The 22,636-nt window shown below is 44.0% G+C and overlaps 1 protein-coding gene across 4 annotated transcripts in view; it reads right to left on the reverse strand.

Moving 5' to 3' along the window:
- TUBGCP5 (tubulin gamma complex associated protein 5) overlaps positions 1 to 22,636 on the reverse strand; it is a 1,496,334-nt gene that overhangs the window by 515,353 nt on the left and 958,345 nt on the right. The gene's annotated exons all lie outside the window — the stretch shown is intronic.

Here is a 22,636-nt window from a genome sequence, read left to right on the forward strand (position 1 = left end):
AAACAGTTTGTTAAGAAAATTTCCGAGAGGACCTGTTTGAGAGATGTCGTGAATTACAAAGAATACAGCGAATGTTACAAAAATACAGCGAATTACAAAAAATACAGCAAATATTACAATATACAGTTTGTTAAGAATTTTCAGAGGGGACTTTTTAGATGAAAGGTCCAGAAATTACAAAATATAGTTTGATTAGGATTTCAGTGGGGGCATATTGGGAAGACGAGAAAGAAAAAGAGTTCGGTGCAGCTTCTGTTTAGGTGATATATCTATCGAATAAGGCAGTTTTTATGAGTTTTCTAAAAGCGTTGTAGGTCAGTCTAGCTTTATTAATGTAGTTGTCTAGCCAATGTTGTTGTTTGTTTGCTTGGTACGCGAAGGTTCTATCCAGAAAGGTTTTGTATTTACAATTGGTAATGTACAGCCGAGTTATCCCCGAGCTTGTGGGACCCACTCGTTCTTGATCATGAAGATCTGCTAGATTAGTTACATCAGCGGACGCTGCCGAGGAAACCTGTGACAACAGTGGAATGGAAACTGAAGCTGAAGCAATGGCGGGAATCAACTGCTTTCACTCCGGAATCCCAGCGAGGGAACATAGCAACATGCCGGAATCCAGTGGCTGGGAAGATCCCATACGTTGAACTGGATTCTGAGTTAAAGAAACAGGCATGGTCTTTTTAACCAAAAACACCTGATACATCAGCTTAACTAATTCCGGAGCCACTCTAGTGCTTAGGTGACTTATGGGACTTATCCCCAGAACTGTGCTTGCTTTTCATCGAAGCGTCAGTCTTACCCTTTATCAGGTCACCGGACGTGCACTTTGTCTCTGGTAGTATAAGAAGCGGGGGGAGGGGGGCTCTCTAGAGGAGGAAAGAGTGGATTTCACACATACCTCGACCCCCTCGCATGCCGAGGAGCGCATAGAAACCGGCTGCGAATCCAACAGTCATCAGCCGCAAATGAGGCATGAATTCATGCCAACATGTCCTGAGGAAGCCATCTGAGAAATTTGGAGCAAAAATGAAGCTAAGTACAAAAAAATATACTTTAAAAAAGGTTAAAGAAATCCAAGATGGCCGCCGCGGGTGCCGATTTTGCCCTAAAACAGCCCAGAAAAAACACAGGGAACCCAGGAAAACAACGATTATACATTTTTAGAGGTGGGGGGGGGGGGTAGGGCATGCAGGGAAACCACCCAAAACTTCCTTTTTAAGACCCCCCCAAATTTCCAAACCAAGCATGCATACAGCAACTCACCCTGGTCTATGCTGCAAGAAAAAATGGCAGGCAAGCTGAAACAACGAGCATGGAAACCTATTACTTCAGGAAGCTGGAAAAACTGGATGTTTTACTTCTTCTGACTGCCTCACCTGCCCGGTCATCCCTGTCAGTGACTATCCGGACCTCCAGAACAATCAGGGTTACTTTAGATGCAGCCACTATACTTAATTGCGGCAAAGGATCTCGCAGCTGCGATTAGTATAGCAGCCACGGCTGCCAGTCTCCCCTCTCCCTAAATGAGCGAGGCAGGAGGGATGCCTAATTCCTCCTGCTGAAAGACACCCCCCCCCCCGGATGATCATGGCAGGAGGGTGCCCAACCCGTCCTGCCAGTAGGCCCCCCTTCCCAAAGATTGCCGGCAGGAGGGTGCCCAACCCCTCCTGCCGGTCCTCCCTCCAATGAACCCCATCCCCCAAAACCCCCCAATGAAATGCTCCAACCCCCACCGGACCCTCCAAAGAAACACCCCACCCCGTAACACCCACCATGGGCTCACCAGCAAGTTGGCCAGCTGGCCGGGTTCTCACACTGGCCAGCTGGCAGGCTTGCCTCCGTCCAAATGAGGCGGGCCCACCCTTTCTCTGGCCAACCCACAGGAGCCTAGGGCCTGATTGGCCCAGGCGCCTCTAAGGCCCCTCCTACCAGCCGGCCAGTGCGAGGACCCGTCCATCCAACTTGCTAGTGAGTCCAGGAGGAGGGGTGTTCTGGGGCACTTCATTGGGAAGGGTCTGTGGATGGGGGGATTCATTGGGGTGGTCCGGCAGGAGGGGTTGGGCACACTCCTGCCAGTGATCTTCAGGAAACAGTAGGGGGGCCTACCGGCAGTAGGCACCCTCCTGCCGGCGATCTTCGGGGGTGGGTGGGTGGTCTTTCGGCAGGAGGGATTGGGCATCCCTCCTGCCTCGTTCATTTAGGGGTTCGTTTACGCCTCCCGAAATGCCCCGTTTAGCTTTGGACGTTGAGCGGCACTATGAAGGCCTAGATCGTTTAGAAATACGTCCAAAACCCGGTTTTATTATCGGCGTTTGGACGTTTTTGAGAAATGTTTGTCCAAGTGCCGACTTAGGCCGGTTTTTGGACATTTTTCTATTTCGATTATGAGCTCCATAGTGCACAACAGCTATTTATACATATAATGTTACAACAAAAGCACTTTTAATTAATAGATGTACCTAACAATACTTTAACCCCCCACCCCTAAATTAATAATCCATTACACATAATCAGGTTAGAATTATCCTGTGAATCCCCCCTACCCCCTGGATGTGTATAATGAAATGACCAAAAATAAAATCAGTCCTTACAATAACTTATCAATGGTTCCCAAATCTCATTATCAAAAGAAGTTTATTGTTATGAGAGGAAATTTGACTTTTAGCTCTTAACATTGTACCAAATAACACCATGTCATATGTTAAAGCTACAGGATTCTCCAATAATTTGTTTATTTAATCCCAAATTAATTTTTGTATCAGTGGACAGTAAAACAGCAAATGATTCAATGTCCCTGCTTCAAGATGATTACATTACATTTGAGATTTCTATTCCGCCTGTGCCTTGCGGGTCTAGGCGGATTACAATTTAGAAGATATCTGGGCATTTCTAGTAGAATTACATTACAGGAGAAGAGTAAATTACAGGTAACAGTAAAGAATTACAATACATTCAATATCACAGAAGGTAGTGCCAACATCCAACTTATGTAACTGAACAGGGGTCCATACTGCTCTATGCAACAAGAAAAAACAAGATTGTCTCATAGATGCTGACACCGTACATTTCATCCTCCAAGTCCAAATTTGTGGCCAATGAGACGCATTAATCTGATGCTTTATCTCGAAACTCGAAATGTCACGAAGACCATTCTTTGATATTTTATTTAAAAGGTCAGATATTAATTTATACCACTGCGCGGCCTGATGACCCAAGAAATCTACCTGAAAGCATAAGACCTGCAATGGCCTGCTTCAACTGCAGCCACCTATAATTTTTAGATTTAGCAATACCAAATTTGTGCTGTGGTTGTAAAAAGTCAAGCAGCTTTCCATCTAATACCACATCATCCAACATACGAATGCCCGCCTTCATCCAATGCTTCCAGATGATTTTAAATCTGCCAATTTGAATCTTGGATTTAGGATTTTAGGCTGCCGCGGGGGTTAGCGCATGATGAAAACGTCTGATGAGTTAACCCCTGTAGCACACCTTGATAAAAGGAGCCCTTAGTTTTCCAAGTGTCACATAAAATTCTATTGTCCTTATATAATCTTGGAATCTTGACACTCAAGACATGACACAACCTCAGTGGAGACAGGAGTTGCCATTCCAATCATAACCAATCTGGAAGACTTTCCATGAGATCCGGGAGGATCCAATACATAGCCTGGCGCATAATATAGGCTTGATGGTACCTATAAAAATTTGGAAAATTTACCCCTCTCTCCGCAATTGATTTTTGTAAGGTTACTAAAGTAATTCTCGCAGTTTTCCCCAGCCAAATAAATTTAGTAAGAATACTATTCAATTTCTTGTAAAAGGACCCCTGAAAAAAGAAAGGTAACATGCCCATTTGGTAGCTCAAAGAGGTTTGGTAACTAAAAGTAAGTTAAATCCCTTTATATATTTTCATTACTAAGTAAATTCTAATATCAATTTACAACATAGTGCTCACGGAGGTATATTGTTTCAAATTATACTAGGCAGATTTAGAACTGTTAAAAAGCTGATAATTGTGGAGTTTTTTGATTAATCATAGCCTTTAAAAAGGTCTCAGGAGCTAAAACAATAGTGTAGTTAGTTAAATAATACACAGTTATGTTAGATTTAAAAGATAGAACTTGAGGAATAATAGTGTTTTAATATCAATTGTTAATTCCTTTGCGTATTGCATTTTCATTCATTATATCATTTATGTATCAATAGCGACCCCCTGGTGGCACAATAATGAATTGCTATTAGATAAGTTTTTATAACAATGATCTTTTCATCCTTAATAGGGTCTAAAAATGAAATAGATTAAAAGTATAATTTTGAATTTATATTACTTATGAACTTTATGATCAATTAGTTTAATATTTAAAGTTAAAATTTAACAGTTTAGATTCATAATTGGAAATTTAAAGTATATATGTAATACATTTGATAAATTTATGATTAAATAATTTATGAATGAAATAATTATTTTAATATTAAGCTAATTCTGTTAGGCTGTCACTTTATATTAAATTAAATTATTTATTAAGGGATTCATGTTTTTTTCTGTAGATGATGGTGCTTGTAACTAAGGAGGCATAGCCCCTGACAAAACTAGAAGTGAAATGGTTGGGCAGCCATCGGGTGCAAAGATAAGTGCCTTTTCTTTGCAGCACTATAGAGCACTTTTACAGCACTGTATGCACTTTATAATTTATGCAGAGCCTGTTGAAAATTAACAAAAATATTTATTGCACATGCTCTTTGCCAAGATCAATGATGAAAACACCACCCCAGTAAGGGCATGAATAGAATTAGAAGTAGTAGTGCCTTGGGTGTTTGAGGTCTAGCAAGAAATCCACTTATTGTAGATTTGTCCTCACTATCTGGTATTTATATCAATTGGACATTTCTTTAAGTTTCCTTATCTAGTTGATTTGTACAACCTCAATGGAGACAGGAGTTGCCATTCCAACCATAACCAATCTGGAAGACTTTCCATGAGATCCAGGAGGATCCAATACATAGCCTGGCGCATAATATAGGCTTGATGGTACCTATAAAAATTTGGAAAATTTACTCCTCCCACTGCAATTGATTTTTGTAAGGTTACTAAAGCAATTCTCGCAGTTTTCCCCAGCCAAATAAATTTGGTAAGAATACTATTTAATTTATTATACAAGGACCCCTGAAAAAACACAGGTAACATGCCCATTTGATAGCAAACCACAGGCAAAATCATCATCTTTACTATCTGAACTCTCCCCCACCAAGACAGATGTAATGGGTTCCATTGCACACACATTTCCGAGTCTTTAAGCAATAAAGATTTTTTATTTACTTTCATCGTTTCCTCCAACATTCTCTGAATCCAAATACCTAGATATTTTATACCCTCCTCTTTCCAGAGAAAAGGGAACGTGTCAAATAAACCTTTTGGCCAGTGGATGTTTAACGGAAGAACATCTGATTTACTCCAATTAATTTTATAACCAGAAAATTTTCCAAATATTTCAATGAAATCTAATAAACGTGGAATGGTAGTTTCAGGATTCCTCAAATGAAGCAAAATATCATCTGCATAAGCAGAGACTTTATATTCCCAACCTGCATAAGGAATACCCTGTATCTCCTTTGTCTGTTGACAGAAAAGCAAGGGTTCCAGAACAATATCAAACAACAAAGGAGATAGTGGACATCTCTCCAGACAAAAACATTCTGAAAAAGCATTATTAATATATAATCTATACGAGGTTTGAATCATTTGTATGAATCCGGATCCAATACCAAACCAATCCATTGCTTGATATATGATGGTCCATTCTACCCAATCAAAGGCCTTCTCTGCATCTAAAGATTCAGAGAAGGCCGGATCATCCATGGCTTTTCTTAAATTCAACATGTGGAAAGCAAGTCTGGAGTTATTAGAAGAATGTCTTTGAGCAACGAACCCAGTTTGGTGCATACCAATAATATAAGAGTGTGAGCGAAGGAGAAGCAAGGGGGAGCGAAGGAGAAGCGAGAAAGAGAGAAGAAGAGGCAGGGGAGAGCCAAGGAAGCAAGAGCAGGTGAAAATACTGTCGGGGCAGCTGCGAGAGTAGCTCCGCCCACCCCCACCGCATCATCGAAGATCGACCGGGCTCCTCCATAACAGGAGTTGAGTCAGCGGCAGAGAGCAGGGGGAGCGAAGGAGAAGCAAGGGGGAGCGAAGGAGAAGCGAGAAAGAGAGAAGGAGAGGCAGGGGAGAGCCAAGGAAGCAGGAGCAGGTGAAAATATTGTCGGGGAAGCGGCGAGAGTAGCTCCGCCCACCCCCACCGCGTCATCGAAGATCGACCGGGCTCCTCCATAACAGGAGTTGAGTCAGCGGCAGAGAGCAGTGTGAGCGAAGGAGAAGCAAGGGGGAGCGAAGGAGAAGCGAGAAAGAGAGAAGGAGAGGCAGGGGAGAGCCAAGAAAGCAGGAGCAGGTGAAAATACTGTCGGGGCAGCAGCGAGAGTAGCTCCGCCCACCCCCACCCCGTCATCGAAGATCGACCGGGCTCCTCCATAAGAGGAGTCGAGCCAACGGCGCACAGCCGTTCGGCGCGCGGCGAAGGCGAGCGGCAAAGGCGCTCGCCTTAGCGAGAGCACCTTTGCGAAGGGCCTCAAGAAGGGCCAAGTCTTTCACACAAGGTTACTGAGGAGGCGTCAAGCAGGCAGAGAGAGAGAGGGGACTCCAGCAGCAGGCAGAGAGAGCAAGAGAAGACACCAGCAGCAAGCAGAGAGAGAGAGAGACAGAGGACACCAGCAGCAGGCAGAGAGAGAGAGGACACCAGCAACAGGTAGAGAGAGAGAGGACACCAATGGAAGCAGAGGGAAACCAGAAGATGAGCTTTCCAGTGTTCTGCACGGACTGTCAAATGTATGACTACCTCCCCTCGGGGAGACAATCATATGTATGCGGTCGGTGTCAGGAGCTGAAAAGCTTGAAGAAGGAAGTCAAGCGACTGGAGGACAAGATACAGGAACTAGAAGGACTTTACACCACGGAGGACCCAATCAAGACAGCTGAAGTCTTCACAGCTGAAGTCTTCACGAGAGAGAGACACATTGAGGAGGAAGTCAGGGAACTCGAGAAATTCATTGAGGAAGCATACAGGAAGAGGGTGGAAGAGAACGAACTTCGTATGAAAGAAGAAGTCACCCCGACACCAACATGGAAGGGAGAACAAGAAGCAGATGACTTCAACGAAGACATCCACAGAGGGATACCGCATGAAGGGGAGAAATTGGCTAGTCGAAGCCCAGAAGAAGAAAGAGGGAAGCACACCAAGGACATCGACCTGAGACCGAAGTGAAAATTGAAGAAGGGAAAATCAGTGATCCTAGTGGGAGACTCGATCCTGAGGCATGTGGACAGCCACATAGCAGGAGGGAGAGAGGATCGACTGGTGACCTGCCTCCCAGGAGCAAGAACCAAGGACATCGTGGACAACATTGGAAAGATCCTGGACGGAGAGGAGACGGAAGAGACCACAGTAATGATCCACATCGGGACGAACAATGTCAGCAGGAGAGACTACAGAAGAAGCACGCTGATAGAACAGTTCAAGATTCTGGGAAGGAAGCTGAAGATGAGGAACCAGAAGATAGCATTTTCAGAGATCCTACCAGTACCGAGGGCAGATGTGAAAAGGCAGGAAGAACTACAATCAATAAATGCGTGGATGAGGAAATGGTGTGAGGAAGAAGGATTCCACTTCGTGAGAAACTGGACAAAGTTCTGGGGCAAGAGCAAGCTCTACAGGAGAGATGGACTGCACCTGAGCACGGCAGGAACTAGACTTCTAGCAAACAACGTCAGGAGAGTAATAGAACAGGCTTTAAACTAACAAGAAGGGGACAGTCGACCAAGCGTCGACGATTCGGAAGAAGGTATCCCGTGAAGATACTGAGGGGAAAAAAGGCCGGGAAGAAGCAAGGGACAAATCGCAAGAGGAGGTTAGAAAGATTGTAGCAAAAGAGAAGAAAATAAAGACCGAAGCACAGGGAATGGAAATGAAGACAACAAAATACCAGGATCTAAATTGCATATTGTCACAAACCCGAGCCCAATGCTGGTCTTGTGCCAGTTAAACCCCAGAGAAAACATCCCCTGAAACTAGTCCGGGCTAATCACTGTGTCCCTGATAGGCAGGAACAAGACCGGGAAGCACAGGCTGTGTTCAGACCTGCTGCAGAACACAGCCTGGTGAAAACTGGCAGGGCCCCTTTAAATCCTCCATTTTGTGAGAAGCTGGCTAAGCAGAGGAGAAGAGGCAGCCTCAGCTGAAGAAAGTTGAGCCCCTGAGTAGGGCTGGGTGTGGTACAGCAGCTTTGCACCATTTGGAGAGCTGGCTGACCAGGAGGAAGGGAGACAGAGGAGAAGCTCTCAGGTGGAATGAGCCTCCAAGTCCCCCAGAGCCAAAGGACATTGAAATGCTGGACTCTGAACCAGAAGGAACAACCCTGGTAAACCCAGATGATGAAGCAATGGATTGCAGCACTTTACCAGAGGTGGGACTATTTGAGGAAATGGATATCAATTAGTTTGGAATTGCTTTTTGAGTTAATTTTTGAATGTTTCCATTTCTGCTGGGCATAAGGATTTTCCTTGAGCCTGCTAGCTAAAGGAATGTATGCTAGCAAAGTGTTTGCTTGTTTGAGAAGTTTTTTTTTGTTTGCCAAGATGGCTGCTGTGAAAAGAACTTCAGCAATTTCTTTTCATAAGAGGTGAATATCCTGAAAGCTAGGGCAGGATTTGCCTTGCACCTTGGTGAATAGTTTGCGGGTTATTTTGCTCTTGGTAACAAGGAGCCCCTTTGACAAATCCGCCAGCCTTGCTGCCATTACTTTTGAAAGGGCAGCGCTGCACAGGGCAGTGTGACACAATTTATTTGTCAATTAACAAATAAGACTCTGGGAGAGTCAAGGACTGTCAGAGACTCTGTTATACCTGGGACATTGATGAAAGAACTTTGGGAAAGTTATCCAGACCAGGCTGGTTACCAACATAATATTTTGTTTTCATGATTATGACCAAGACCTTTTGGAGTACATTTTCTTTTGATGCATTTTTGCTTGGACCTGTTCAGTTGAACAATAAATTTGATTTCTTGATTTCATTACTTACCTGTGTGAGGCCATTCTGTTTTATGCACATAGGCAGTGGCGTACCTAGGGTATGTGGCACCCGGGGCCCATCATTTTTTGACACCCCCCCCCCCCCCCAATGTAAAAAAATATTTTTTTGTAATGACCATGAAACGGAATAAATGGTCAGAATAGAAACAGGCAGTGAAAATTTTCTTATATTCCAAACATAACATAACATAAATTATGTCTGAATTGTCATGACATCAGAAGTACATATGGAGTAGTTGCAGGTGATGCTTGGGACAGTTCTGATTGTGTTAGTTCGGTTTTATGTGTTTTTTGAATAGAAGGGTTTTTATTTCTTTTTGAAGGTTTTGCAGTCTGTGGTCGATGTCAATTGGTTGTAGAGTTGGGGATCGAGTGTTGCAGCTCGAATGGCTAGGAGGTTGTCGAACAGTTTTTTTCTTTTGACGTTTTTGGTTGGAGGGTGTGTGAATGGTGCGTGAGTTCTCCTATTATTATATTTTCTTATAAAGCACATATTTTAACTGAACTCTCTGACATCCTCAGCCTTTCCATTCACAAAAATAGAAGGAAGAAAAGTTCCCATTTCCTGCTGTCTCATGTCCCCGGCCTATACAATATTTTTTTTCTGCAGACCCTTCAAAAGTCTGACCAAATCCTCGTTTCACTTGCATTATAAAGTACTGAGGATGCCATCTCTCCCCAATCCCAGGTCCTAAAGTCTAAGACAGTAGCACAAACTAATGCTGCCAGATTCAGGAAAAAAAATTTTGATTCGATTCAGCCTATTGAATTGGTTTTTCAATTCGATTTTCCTGCCCAGTTGGGTGATTTTTTTCAAAACTCCTGGGGTTTTATAGCTTTTTCACCCCCTTTGGCTTCTCCTAATCACACTGGCGCTGTGGTGTAAATAAAATAATGAAACAAAAAGGACTTTTCCTCTCTCTGTTAAATCCTAGCTCACGTTTGCAGTCCAACACCAGCTCTGTCAGGATACACATTTCAAATCTGACATATTATAATCACAAAACAGAAAATAAAATTAATTTTTCTACCTTTTGTTGTCTGGTTATATTTCAAATCTTGTTGGTCCAAGGCTCTGGTTTTCTTCTGATAACTTGGGGTCTCCTTCTTTCTTCTTTCTGCATGCTAACCATCCATCTGCCAACTCTGTCCTCCCTTTCCATTTCCCTTCCCTCCACAGATCCACCTTTTCTTAACTACCCTTTCATCCGGCATCTCTCCCTCCTTCCCCACCACCCGAATCCACAATCTCTCCCTTTCTTTTCCCAATTACCCTCCTATCCAGTATCTCTATCCCTCCTCCACACCATCCCTTGTATCCAATTTCTCTCCCTTTCTGTTCCTTCCCTCCCTAAATCCCATGGTCCATCATCTCTCTCCCTCTCCTCTATTTTCAGACCCATTATTTCTTCCTCCCCCCCAAAGTTTGGCATATGCACGTCTCTTTGAACACCCCCTTCCCTCCGTGTACTTCTAAACCAGGGTCCCCCCTTGAAGGCCTGCACCCCCCTTGAAGGCCTGTCCCACCTCCTTGAAGGCCTGTCCCCCCCTTGAAGGCCTGCCTGCCTGTCCCCCCCTTGAAGGCCTGTCCCCCCCTTGAAGGTCTGCACTTCCCCCCGAAGGCCTGCACCCCCCCGAAGGCCTGCACCCCCCCGAAGGCCTGTCCTCCCCCCCTTGTAGGCCTGCCTTCCTGTCCCCCCCTTGAAGGCCTGTCCCCCCCCTGAAGGCCTGCACCCCCCCGAAGGCCTGCACCCCCCTGAAGGCCTGTCCCCCCTTGAAGGCCTGCACCCCCTTGAAGGTCTGCACCCCCCCCGAAGGCCTGCACCCCCCTTGAAGGCCTGTCCCCCCCCCTTGTAGGCCTGCACCCCCCCCGAAGGCCTGTTCCCCCCTTGAAGGCCTGTCCCACCCCCTTGTAGACCTGTCCCCCCCTTGAAGGCCTGCCTGCCCCCCCTTGAAGGCCTGTCCCTCCCCCTTGAAGGTCTGCACACACCCCCAAAGGCCTGTCCCCCCCCTTGAAGGCCTTCCTGTCCCCCCCCTTGAAGGCCTGTCCCCCCTTGAAGGCCTTCCTACCTGTCTGTCACCCCCCTCCTCCTTGAAAGCCTGCCTGCCTGCCCGCCCGCCCCACCCCGAAGGACCGCTCGCCCCCTGGCCTCCCCGCACCACTATGAAGCAGCACTACCTATGCTCCCGGCCTTGCCGTTCAGTCCCCCCATCACCACCCCCGAAGGACTGCTCGCCTCACTGACCTTCCTGCACCACCTATGAAGCAGCCGCAGCAGGATCCCGACGTCAGCGATCTCTGCGCTGCTTAGGCGCTGCTTCCTGCGCCGCACCCCCTCATGGCTGGCACCCGGGGCGGACCGCCCCTCCCGCCCCCCCCCTTAGTACGCCACTGCACATAGGATAAGTTTATTCACAACAGGGCCTTCCTCCCTCTTGGGGAAGCACGCTGGGAGAATCTTTTAAGCGTGGGCCGGTTACCGCAAGCCTCGAGGGCCGGCCACGCTACAATATATACCAATGCAAGGAGTCTGAGAAACAAAATGGGGGAACTAGAAGCCATGGCCAATGCAGAAGACATAGACATCATTGGAATCTCTGAAACATGGTGGAATGAGGAAAACAAATGGGATACAGCATTGTCGGGGTACAAGCTCTATCGCCAGGACAGATCAGGACAGAAGGGAGGTGGAGTAGCCCTATACATAAAAGAAAGCATACAATCGACAAAAATGGACACAGCAGAGATGGCCAACAAGCTAGAATAGCTATGGGTTAAAATACCAGGAAGGAAAGGTCCTGAAATAAAGATAGGCCTATAATATCGTCCACCTGGACAAACCGGAGATATCGATGAAGAAATGGAAGCCGAGATGAAGCAAGAATGCAAAAGCGGTAACACAGTTATTATGGGAGACTTCAACTACCCTGGGATAGACTGGAGTCTTGGAAGCTCAAAATGCGCTAGAGAGACAGAATTCCTGGAAGCTACACAGGATTGCTTCATGGAGCAGCTTGTTAGAGAACCGACGAGAGGAAATGCCACTCTGGATCTAATCCTAAATGGGTTAAGGGGACCTGCAAAGGAAGTAGAAGTAGTGGGACCGTTGGGAAACAGAGATCATAATATGATCAAGTTCAAGGTTGAGGTAGGAATACCGAAAGGGAAGAGAACCATAGTGACAACTTTTAACTTCAGGAAAGGAAACTACGAGGTAATGAGGGAAATGGTAAGGAAGAAACTTAGGAACACTTCCAAAAAATGGCAAACGGTACAACATGCCTGGTCTTTTTTCAAGGGCATGGTGAGCGAGGCGCAAAATATATATATCCCCAGGTTCAGAAAGGGGTGCACAAAGAGTCGAACAAAAGACCCGGCGTGGATAACCAAAATAGTGAAGGAAGCAATAGGCAATAAGAAAAATTCATTCAGGAAGTGGAAAAAGGACAAAACTGAGGGGAACTGGAAAGAGCACAGGAAAAATCAAAAAGAATGTCACCGAGTGGTTCGAAAAGCCAAAAGAGAGTACGAAGAGAGGCTAGCCAGGGAAGCACGAAACTTCAAACCGTTCTTTAAATATGTTAAAGGGTAGGAGCCGGCTAGGGAGGAGGTAGGACCACTGGACGACGGAGACAGGAAGGGAGTGGTGAAGGAGGAGAAAGAAGTGGCAGAAAGGCTTAACATGTTCTTTTCGTCTGTATTTACAAATGAGGACACATCAAACATACCGGAACCTGAGCAATTCTTTCATGGAAGTCAAGCAGAAAAATTAACATCCATAGAAGTGAGCCTTGAAGACGTACGCAGGCAGATAGAAAAACTAAAAAACTGACAAATCCCCGGGTCCGGACGGAATACATCCAAGGGTTCTGAAGAAATTAAAGGAGGAGATTGCGGAACTACTACAGCAAATTTGCAACCTATCCCTAAAAACAGGAGTGATCCCGGAGGATTGGAAGATAGCCAACGTTACGCCCATCTTTAAAAAGGGATCAAGAGGTGACCCTGGAAACTACAGACCAATGAGTCTGACCTCGGTTCCAGGAAAAATGGCGGAAGCTCTGACAAAAGAAAACATCGATGAACATTTCGAAAGGAACAAACTTCTGATAACCAGCCAACATGGTTTCTGCAAGGGGAGATCGTGCCTAACGAACTTATTGCACTTCTTCGAGGGAGTTAACAAACAAATGGACAGAGGAGACCCCATAGACATCATATATCTAGATTTCCAAAAAGCCTTTGATAAGGTGCCCCATGAACGTCTACTCCGGAAACTGAAGAACCATGGGGTGGAAGGAGATGTACATAGATGAATCAGAAACTGGTTGGAAGGTAGAAAGCAAAGGGTAGGAGTGAAAGGCCACTACTCGGACTTGAGGAGGGTCACGAGTGGTGTACCGCAGGGCTCGGTGCTTGGGCCGCTGCTATTTAATATATTCATAAATGATCTAGAAACAGGGACAAAGTATGAGATAATAAAATTTGCAGACAACACCAAACTATTTAGTGGTGCTTGGACTATAGAGGACTGCGAAGAATTGCAAAGGGACTTGAACAAGCTAGGGGAATGGGCGACGAGGTGGCAGATGAAGTTCAACGTTGAGAAATGCAAAGTATTACATATGGGAAGCAGAAATTTGAGGTACAACTATACGATGGGAGGGATATTATTGAATGAGAGTACACAGGAAAGGGACTTGGGGGTAATGGTGGACATGACAATGAAGCCGATGGCACAGTGCACAGCGGCCGCTAAGAGAGCGAATAGAATGCTTGGTATAATCAAGAAGGGCATTGCGACCAGAACGAAATAAGTTATTCTGCCATTGTATCGGGCGATGGTGCGTCCGCATCTGGAATACTGCGTCCAATTTTGGTCGCCGTATCTTAAGAAGGATATGGCGTTACTCGAAAGGGTCCAGAGGAGAGCGACACATCTGATAAAAGGTATGGAAAACCTTTCATACGCTGAGAGATTGGAGAAATTGGGTCTCTTTTCTCTGGAGAAGAGGAGACTTAGAGGAGATATGATAGAAACTTACAAGATCATGAAGGGCATAGAGAAAGTGGAGAGAGACAGATTCTTCAAACTTTCAAAAAATAAAAGAACAAGAGGGCACTCGGAAAAGTTGAAAGGGGACAGATTCAAAATGAATGCTAGGAAGTTCTTCTTTACCCAACGTGTGGTGGACATCTGGAATGCGCTTCTAGAGGACGTAATAGGGCAGAGTACGGTAATGGGGTTTAAGAAAAGATTGGATAATTATCTACTGGAAAAGGGGATAGAGGGGTATAGATAGAGGATTACTGCACAGGTCCTGGACCTGATGGGCCGCCGTGAGAGCGGACTGCTGGGCACGATGGACCTCGGGTCTGACCCAGCAGAGGCATTGCTTATGTTCTTATGTTCTTAAGAGAGAGCCTTAGCCAAGCGTAAAGCCAATAACTTGGCCAGCAGTTTCCCATCTACATTAATCAAAGATATAGGCCTGTAATTTGAAACTAACGTGGGATCTTTATTTGGCTTTGGCAAAACAATTGTTAAAGATTCTGCCATAGTACCTGTAATGCAACCTTTAGACAGTCGAGCCTGATATAGATTTAATAGATGATGTAATAGGGTAATTTGAAATGATTTATAAAACTCTACAGCAGGGGTGTCCAACCTTTTGGCTTCCCTGGGCTGCATTGGCCAAAAAAAATATTTCTGGGGCCGCACAAACGTTGCAGCAAGAAAAAGGAGCGAGCCGGCAAGACGGTAAATACCTGGGGGCATCAGAGAAAAACACTGCATCGCCCTCGACCGGGGCCACACAAAATACTTCACTGGGCGGTAGGTTGGACACCCCTGCTCTACAGTGAAACCATCACCACCTGGAGCAGATCCAACTCTAAGGGACTTCAATGCTGTTTCTAATTCTCTCATTGATAGAGGAGCCTCCAGATTTTCTTTTATATACTCGGGAATTTTAGGCCTCTTAATCAAGTTTAAAAACTCCAAGCGTTCAAGTTCTTTATTAAAATAAAGCTTAGAAGAATACAAAGCTTTGTAAAAGTCCAAAAATTGTTTTAAAATACTTCCAATTTGAGAATGAGTATCACCTTTCTCATCTTTAATTGCAATAATCTTAACTTTTCTATTTTTAGCTTTAAGATAATTAGCTAATATTCTTCCCGCTTTATTTGAGGTTCCATAATACAATGCCTGCTGAGAAAATAATTATTTTCTAGCCACTTGCGAGGAAATCTCATTATACTTATATTTAGCTTTTAGAAGGGCCTGTAAAGTATAATGTTCCCATTTCCTGACCAATTGTGACTCCAAATCTTTAATTTTGTGTTCAAGAGTAATAAATTCCAATTTCATCTGCTTCCTAATATATGTAGAATATGATAGGATATGCCCCCTCATGGTAGCTTTGAAAGCATCCCATAATGTTTCTAATGAGATTTCCTCCGAAGTATTAATTTGGAAATAATCATTCACTTTAATTTGAAATTCATCAAGAAAATTTGGATCCTGAAGCAATGTATTATTAAATCTCCATACAGGTCTACTATATTCTTGCTCATCAAACTTAAACTCAATCCAAACTCCTTCATGATCTGGTAAAATGATTGGTTCTACAACCGCTTTTGTTACCTGTTGTACTATATTATCTGAAACAAAAATATAATCTATTCTTGAAAATGAATTATGGACATGTGAACATTATAATGAAGGATCCTCCATATATCTTTTAGACCAGTGTTTTTCAACCGCTGTTCCGCGGCACACTAGTGTTGCCTGGTGTGCCGCAGGGCCGCCATCAGGGCAGTATTACCAGTCCTGCATTCAGGGGCCCGGAGCTGACAGGGGGCCCGAGGCAGGGGCGCCAGTAGCTCGCCAAGGCAAAGTGAGTCGATCACCCAGGACTCACTTTGTCTTGGCGATCTAATCTATCGAGCCGATAAGTCTTCTTCTCCCCGACGTCAATTCTGCAGTCGGAGAGGAAGTTCGGGCCAGCCAATCGCTGCCTGGCTGGGCGGAACTTCCTCTCCGATTGCAGAATTGACGTCAGGGAGAGCATGCGTCGGCGTCGGCTTTGGGGCCTGTTATCCATTGGTGGGTCCTGTTCCCCAATGGCAGCGGCAGTGGCAGTGGCTTGGGGAACGGCAGGGAGAAAGAAAGAAAGGGGGCAGGCAGGGAAACAGAAGGAAAGAAGAGAAACAGAAAAAAAGAAAGGTCAGGGAGAGAGGAAGAAAAAGTTGGGGGAGGGAATGAGGTGTGGAGGAGAGAAAGCATATAGGCTGATAGAAGGGAAGAAAGATTGGATGCACAGTCAGAAGAAGAAAGTGCAACCAGAAATCACCAGACAAGGTAGGAAAAATGATTTTATTTTAAATTTAGCAAAGTGGAGGCAGTATTACCACAGTTTTCAAAGGAATTTGCCCAAATAACTTAATAGTTAACTGGGTAAATTCCCAGAGATGAAAACTTCCCTTCACTTACTATGCACAGTTCTGAATTTATATCTGCTGTCTATATTTTACAATATGGTCACCTTTTACTAAACCGCAATAGTGGTTTTTAGCGCAGGGAGCCTATGAGCGTCAAGAGCAGCGCTGGGCATTCAGCGCAGCTCCCTGCGCTAAAAACTGCTATTGTGGTTTAATAAAAAGGATGGAGGGTATATTTGTCTATTTTTGTATGCTATAAAAACCAAATACAGAGAGAGACTGAGAGCTGTTGACGAAGAGCTACGTGTGTGTCTTTCTTCGATTCCAGCCAGAATATCAGCTTTGTGTTCAGCCAAACAGGCCCAGGTTTCGCACTGAATAAAGTATTTTATAATTTTTCACTATTCTGTTTACTTAATATTTCATAATAAAGTAATTATAAAATACTTTCTTTGTGTTTATTTGATTCCTATTCAAGAGAATTACTTTATATATAGTCAATATAAGCACAGAGTTAAATTTTTTAACATTTTCTAATGGTGGTGTGCCTCGTGATTTTTTTCATGAAACAAGTGTGCCTTTGCCCAAAAAAGGTTGAAAAACAGTGTTTTAGACCACACGATTGTACCAAATTATCTAAACCCATAGATTTTTGTAACCTGGGTTGTTTATCTATCAATGGGTCCATAACTGCATTAAAGTCCCCGCTACTATTAATTTAGAAGCCAGTGATAAAATCATCTGTTGGAGAGTTTTGAAAACTGCAGCCCGATTCACATTAGGAGCATAAACATTAAGAAGCGCTAGACTATTTTCCCCGGATTTCATGTCAATTTTAAGCCATCTTCCCATAGGATCCGCCATAACAGACCCAAACGTTGCTATACACTTTTTATCCACAAGGATAGCTACTACAAGCTTTTTTACCCACTGCAGGGGCACAAAAACTGTTTTACCTAACCACCTTCTAATTTATCTACTTCCATTTTCGACAAGTGAGTTTCTTGAATAAAAAAACATTGGCCTCCTGTTTCTTCAAAAAATTAAGTATTTTCCTTCTTTTAATTGGGTGATTGAGACCACTGACATTCAGAGAAAACAATTTCATATCCATTTTAACACTATGATATTCATGAACTGTGACTATAAATCAAATTAGAACCAATCTGTAATTTCATTTTTATACACATCCAGAACCTATAAAAATATCCCCCCTTATATCCCTCCCTCCACCCTCCCCATAAAAACACTGGATTGCTTGGAAGCACCCATATAGACAGCCTTCGAAAGCCCCATCCAGGTTACCTTATAATTCATAATCAACATAAAATTATCATATATTCACCAAAGATAAAAACCCCAAAACAAAAAAAACACATGTATTATTATATCTTCTCTCATATCCCACCCTTTAAAACCAAATAAAAATTAACAAACCTATTAAAGATAACATTTGACATCTTTGTCATCTTATATCTATCCCCCTTTCAATTAAACACATTAAATTACTATATTACCAACTCATACTTAACCAGATCTCTATCATAAACCTATCCCATAATTTATATCCAGATATTAAATAATATTCTCATAATTTTCATACCATCTTTCATTTTAGCCCATAATTATAAATTAATTGTAAGCATCAATATATTTTATGTCCTTTCCCTCAGCCAAACAAGTACATATAATACCTTATAATATAGCAAATGAAATGCATTCATATATTAATATAATATAACTTAAATATATACTCCTAAATAAAATTTTACACCCTTACCATCTATACCTGAAATCCAAGTAAAAACATTAAAATTACTATATTGCCAGCTCATGTCTGACAATTCTCTAACTTAAACCTATCCCAGAATTTATATCTAATTACAAAATTAAACTCATATCAATTCCTTTAATTATATATGAACCTCAATCAATGTGACACCCTCTAAACAATATTGTTTGAATTAAGTTACTCACAATACTTACTTTTGCATTTATATCCACCCTTTATCTTATCAAATAGAACAGAATACAATAGGTATCAATACATTTTCTAATCTGGGCCAGAGCTAAACTATTCATATAATATAATATTTATTATCAACGGAGAATTGAATATGAACTCCTAAATAACAGTAAACCTATTAATTTTGACCCATAAAATACCATCAACCTCTAAGTAAACATTTTATACAGAAATTCAACTTAACATAAAAATTGAAGAATATGCCTGTTTTAAAAACTACGTAGCAGGCAAATCCTCAGCATTTAACTTAGTCCTTAGTATTGAGAAATGTGTATCTTGTTGGATTACAGGACATTACTTACAACTGAATTTGGAAATTGAAATTTTTGGAAAGAAAATTCCATTGGTAGAAAGCTATTTTATTCAATAAAGGATTTTATTCATTAAGAGCTTTAAGGATTATAAGAGGGCTATTTCAACAGAAATATCTACAGAGTCTAGATAAACCCCCAAATCTGACCAACCAATGCCACAGAACAGCCTGTTCTGGAGAACTCCCTCTCCCCTACCAAAGTTCCAGCTCCAAACGCAGCACAAGCTGAAGGGACTGTTAATGGTTACCATGGAAAGCTAAAAATTGTAGAAATCCATGCATAGGGTTACAAGATTTTCCGTTCCGATTTCCCTAGACCCGCACCCAGGCCCCGTCTAGTTCCACCCATTCCAGTCCCATTACGCCCCAGTGCATGTGCAGTCATTGCATCATATCCATACATGTGTGGATGTGCTCTTGCTCAAGCTTGATTTGTTCCAAACTTTTCAAAACCCAGACAAAGTGCTGGGTTTTGAAAAGCCATCTGGACCCCTGGACATGTCCTCAAAAGGAGGACATATCCGGGGAAATCCGGACATCTGGCAACCTATCCATGCACTCTCTCTCAGAGGTGCCCATCACTGGAAAATATTCACATTTATATATTTCAAAGCAGCAGAGAGGAAACACAACTAACCACAGCCTAATGTGCTGTGTCTCTAAGCTGCTTGAAATCTGAAGACACTAGAACTCCAGGCACCTGCTCACAGGTGCCAAACACAGCCAAGTTAAATACTAGTATTGAAGGAGTCTGGGATTGTTTTTACTGAGTCTTCAACTAAGTTTTCTCCTTAATAAAAATGCTGAATTATGTTTAATTGCAGACCTGACTTATCTCATATTCTAGCCTGCCTGCACTGGGTGTTGTAACTGGGCGTTTTAACTTCTTATGGTTATCTCAGCATATACAATATTGTATTCCGCCCTCCTGGACATGTAACAGAAAGACTACAGGGCTTAGATAAGTGACCTGCTCCCTATAGGACTATAAGGTTAACCCAATAACAAATACGAGCTTAGGACCAATGATTGTTAAGAAAATATAGCAAAAGTAACAATTGAGAAGTTCTACAGAACCTGATACCTGTCTGAGTCTGGGTGGCCACTGAAACTGGTAAGTCCAGAAATTGATCTATTCTGTCCTGTCTCTCTTCCTCTGCCTAGTAATGCTACTTGATTTGTCGCTGAAGTCGTGGGGAGGGATTCTAGGATTGGGTAACTGAACTGAAGTCAGTCGTGCTTTGTGTGTCTGAGAGTGTCTGAGACGTCCTTGTGGATGAAGTGAGTGTGGACCTGTTACTACTACGTTTCCCTAGTCTGGAGACGGGTAGGGCCAGGAATACAGGGAAGTGTTTTTGTCCTCCATTGCACAATGGGGGGATGCCAGTCTACCTATGGGGACCCTTTGATACAATGTTAGTCAATTTTTAAAAGGGATTTGGCTCTGATTATGGGACTACACTTAAAAGATCAACCCTTATTCGTCTGTGCCAGTTAAAATGGCTGATGTTTGGTGTGGGCTGGCCCCCGTCTGGCTTCATGGATGAGGAAGCCAGACCCCGTCAGGTTTTTATTGTAGTAACCCACCCTAAGACTAGCCATTCCCCTATATAGATAGTTAGTTAAACTTAGTCCGCAGCAAGCCTTCTTGGCATTTCCCTCCTGTACCCAAAAAACTCCAGTCCTAAGTCCTCGCCCTCAGGAAGACTGTCAATGAGTGCTATCATCCTACTCATGTCTTTGAGTCTGACCTTTCAACTGACATACTTGAAATACCCACCGCTCCGCCTTCCTACTCTGCAACGCCATAGCCCATACCCAATCCCAGTTCTGTCTCCCTTGCTCAGCCCTCTGTTTTGCAGCCTGTACAACTCCCTGCCCAACTTCCAGTCTCCCCTTCTCGAGCCCTGGCCGATAGCTCAGCTCATGAAATCCTGTATTCCACAGTCCTTTATCCACCTCTGGATTCTCTCTCTCTCTCTTTCTGATGATTCTCCTATCTGTAAGAAGGATTCTCCTATCAGCCATCGCTTGAGACCTGATCCTCCTCAAATAGTTCCCATGAGAAGACAAATGAAACAGGAGACTTCGGAGGCTACAAATCTGGCCATGCTCCTTCGCCAGGTTCCTGTCGCCAACCCACCGGATGCCGACGGGCATCCTAGACCACCCACTATTAGTCTCGTATATCAGCCCTTCACCACCACTGATTTATACAACTGGAAATCCCATTGTCCCCCTTACTCTGAGCGGCCACAGGCAACTATTGACCTTATTATGTTCATCATTCGCACACACCGCCCCACGTAGTCAGATTGCCAGGAACTACTTCTCTGTCTCCTAAATACCGAAGAACGTAAACGGGTTCTGCAAGAATCTCTTACAAAGGCCCAGGCAGATGCAGGTGACCCCAATGGATTTCCCTTCTCAGGACCCTAATTGGGACCCAAAGACGCCACTCATAATACTTTCCTTGTGCGGTACCGCCAGTATATCCTTGAGGGTCTCCGGTTGGCTTCTCGGAAACCCACCAACATTTCCAAAGTATCTGAGGTCCTCCAAAAGACTGATGAATCCCCAGCCACATTCTATGAACGTCTCTGTGACGCCTACTGTACCTTTAGTGCCTTTGACCCAGAAAAACCTGAAAACCTCCGTATGGTTAATACCTCGTTTGTGAGCCAGACACAACCTGATATCTGTAGGAAACTCCAGAATCAGGACAGGTTCGCCGGCATGAACACCATCCAGCTCCTTGAGATTGCCCAGTGTGTTTTCATGAACCGGGATAGCGCCAATCGGTGAGAGGCTGATAAGCTTCTCTGGCTTCTCTGACTTCATTGGTGTAGCCCTCCAAAATACTTTCTCAAGTAACCGGCCCCCTGCCCGAAACTCTGAGCCCTGCTCCTCCAAGCACCCCCCCCCCCTATTCTTCTGGCCCCTCAAAACCTACTGGGTCCCGGCCTGATAGGACAGGACCCCGTAAGGACTATTGAAAGGAGATGGGTCATTGGAAGAATGAGTGTCCAAGCAAGCCCCGTACCTGCCAGGCTAAAACCACAGACCAACCTACTCTTGGTTTGGCATCCTTTCACTTTGACTCTTAAACGGAATACTGAGACAGACCGGCTCGCAGTGAGTACCAAGGACTTTCTGGATTGTTCCCAACTTATTTGCTCGGTTCCCATGAGGCCTTGGTCAATGTTTGCATAGGGAACTACTCCATCTCTATGCTGGTCGATATTGGCGCCCAGCACTCAGTTCTCACCTTTCAGTAAGCGTTCTTCCAAATCTATCTCCATTATGGGTGCAACTGGCTCTTCTGATTCTGTCCCTATCCTTGAACCTGTTTCGGTCTGCATTGGCGGCCATTCCATACCACATTTCTTTGCCTACATGCCCTCTTGTCCTGTCCCCTTGCTTGGTCGGGACCTTCTCCAGCGCTTGGGAGCCACTATTCATCTGTCCTCTCATGGTCTGACTATGGACCTCCCTTCTGCAAACCTCACCCCCATTCCTGACCGCTCTGCTGCCCCCTCACCAAGCCTCCTCTGTTCCCTATTGTTGGGACCCATGGCAAGTAAACCCCCACTTTCCGTATCTGATTTTCTTGAGGGCCTTGAATCAACTGTTTGGGCTGAGTCTGGGTCCCCCCAGATTAGCACGTAACATCCTAACCTTTGTCGTTATCCTTGTCACACCCGTGCTTTATGTG

Source organism: Geotrypetes seraphini, chromosome 6 (genome assembly GCF_902459505.1).
Source record: "Geotrypetes seraphini chromosome 6, aGeoSer1.1, whole genome shotgun sequence".
NCBI classification, from domain to species: Eukaryota; Metazoa; Chordata; class Amphibia; order Gymnophiona; family Dermophiidae; genus Geotrypetes; species Geotrypetes seraphini.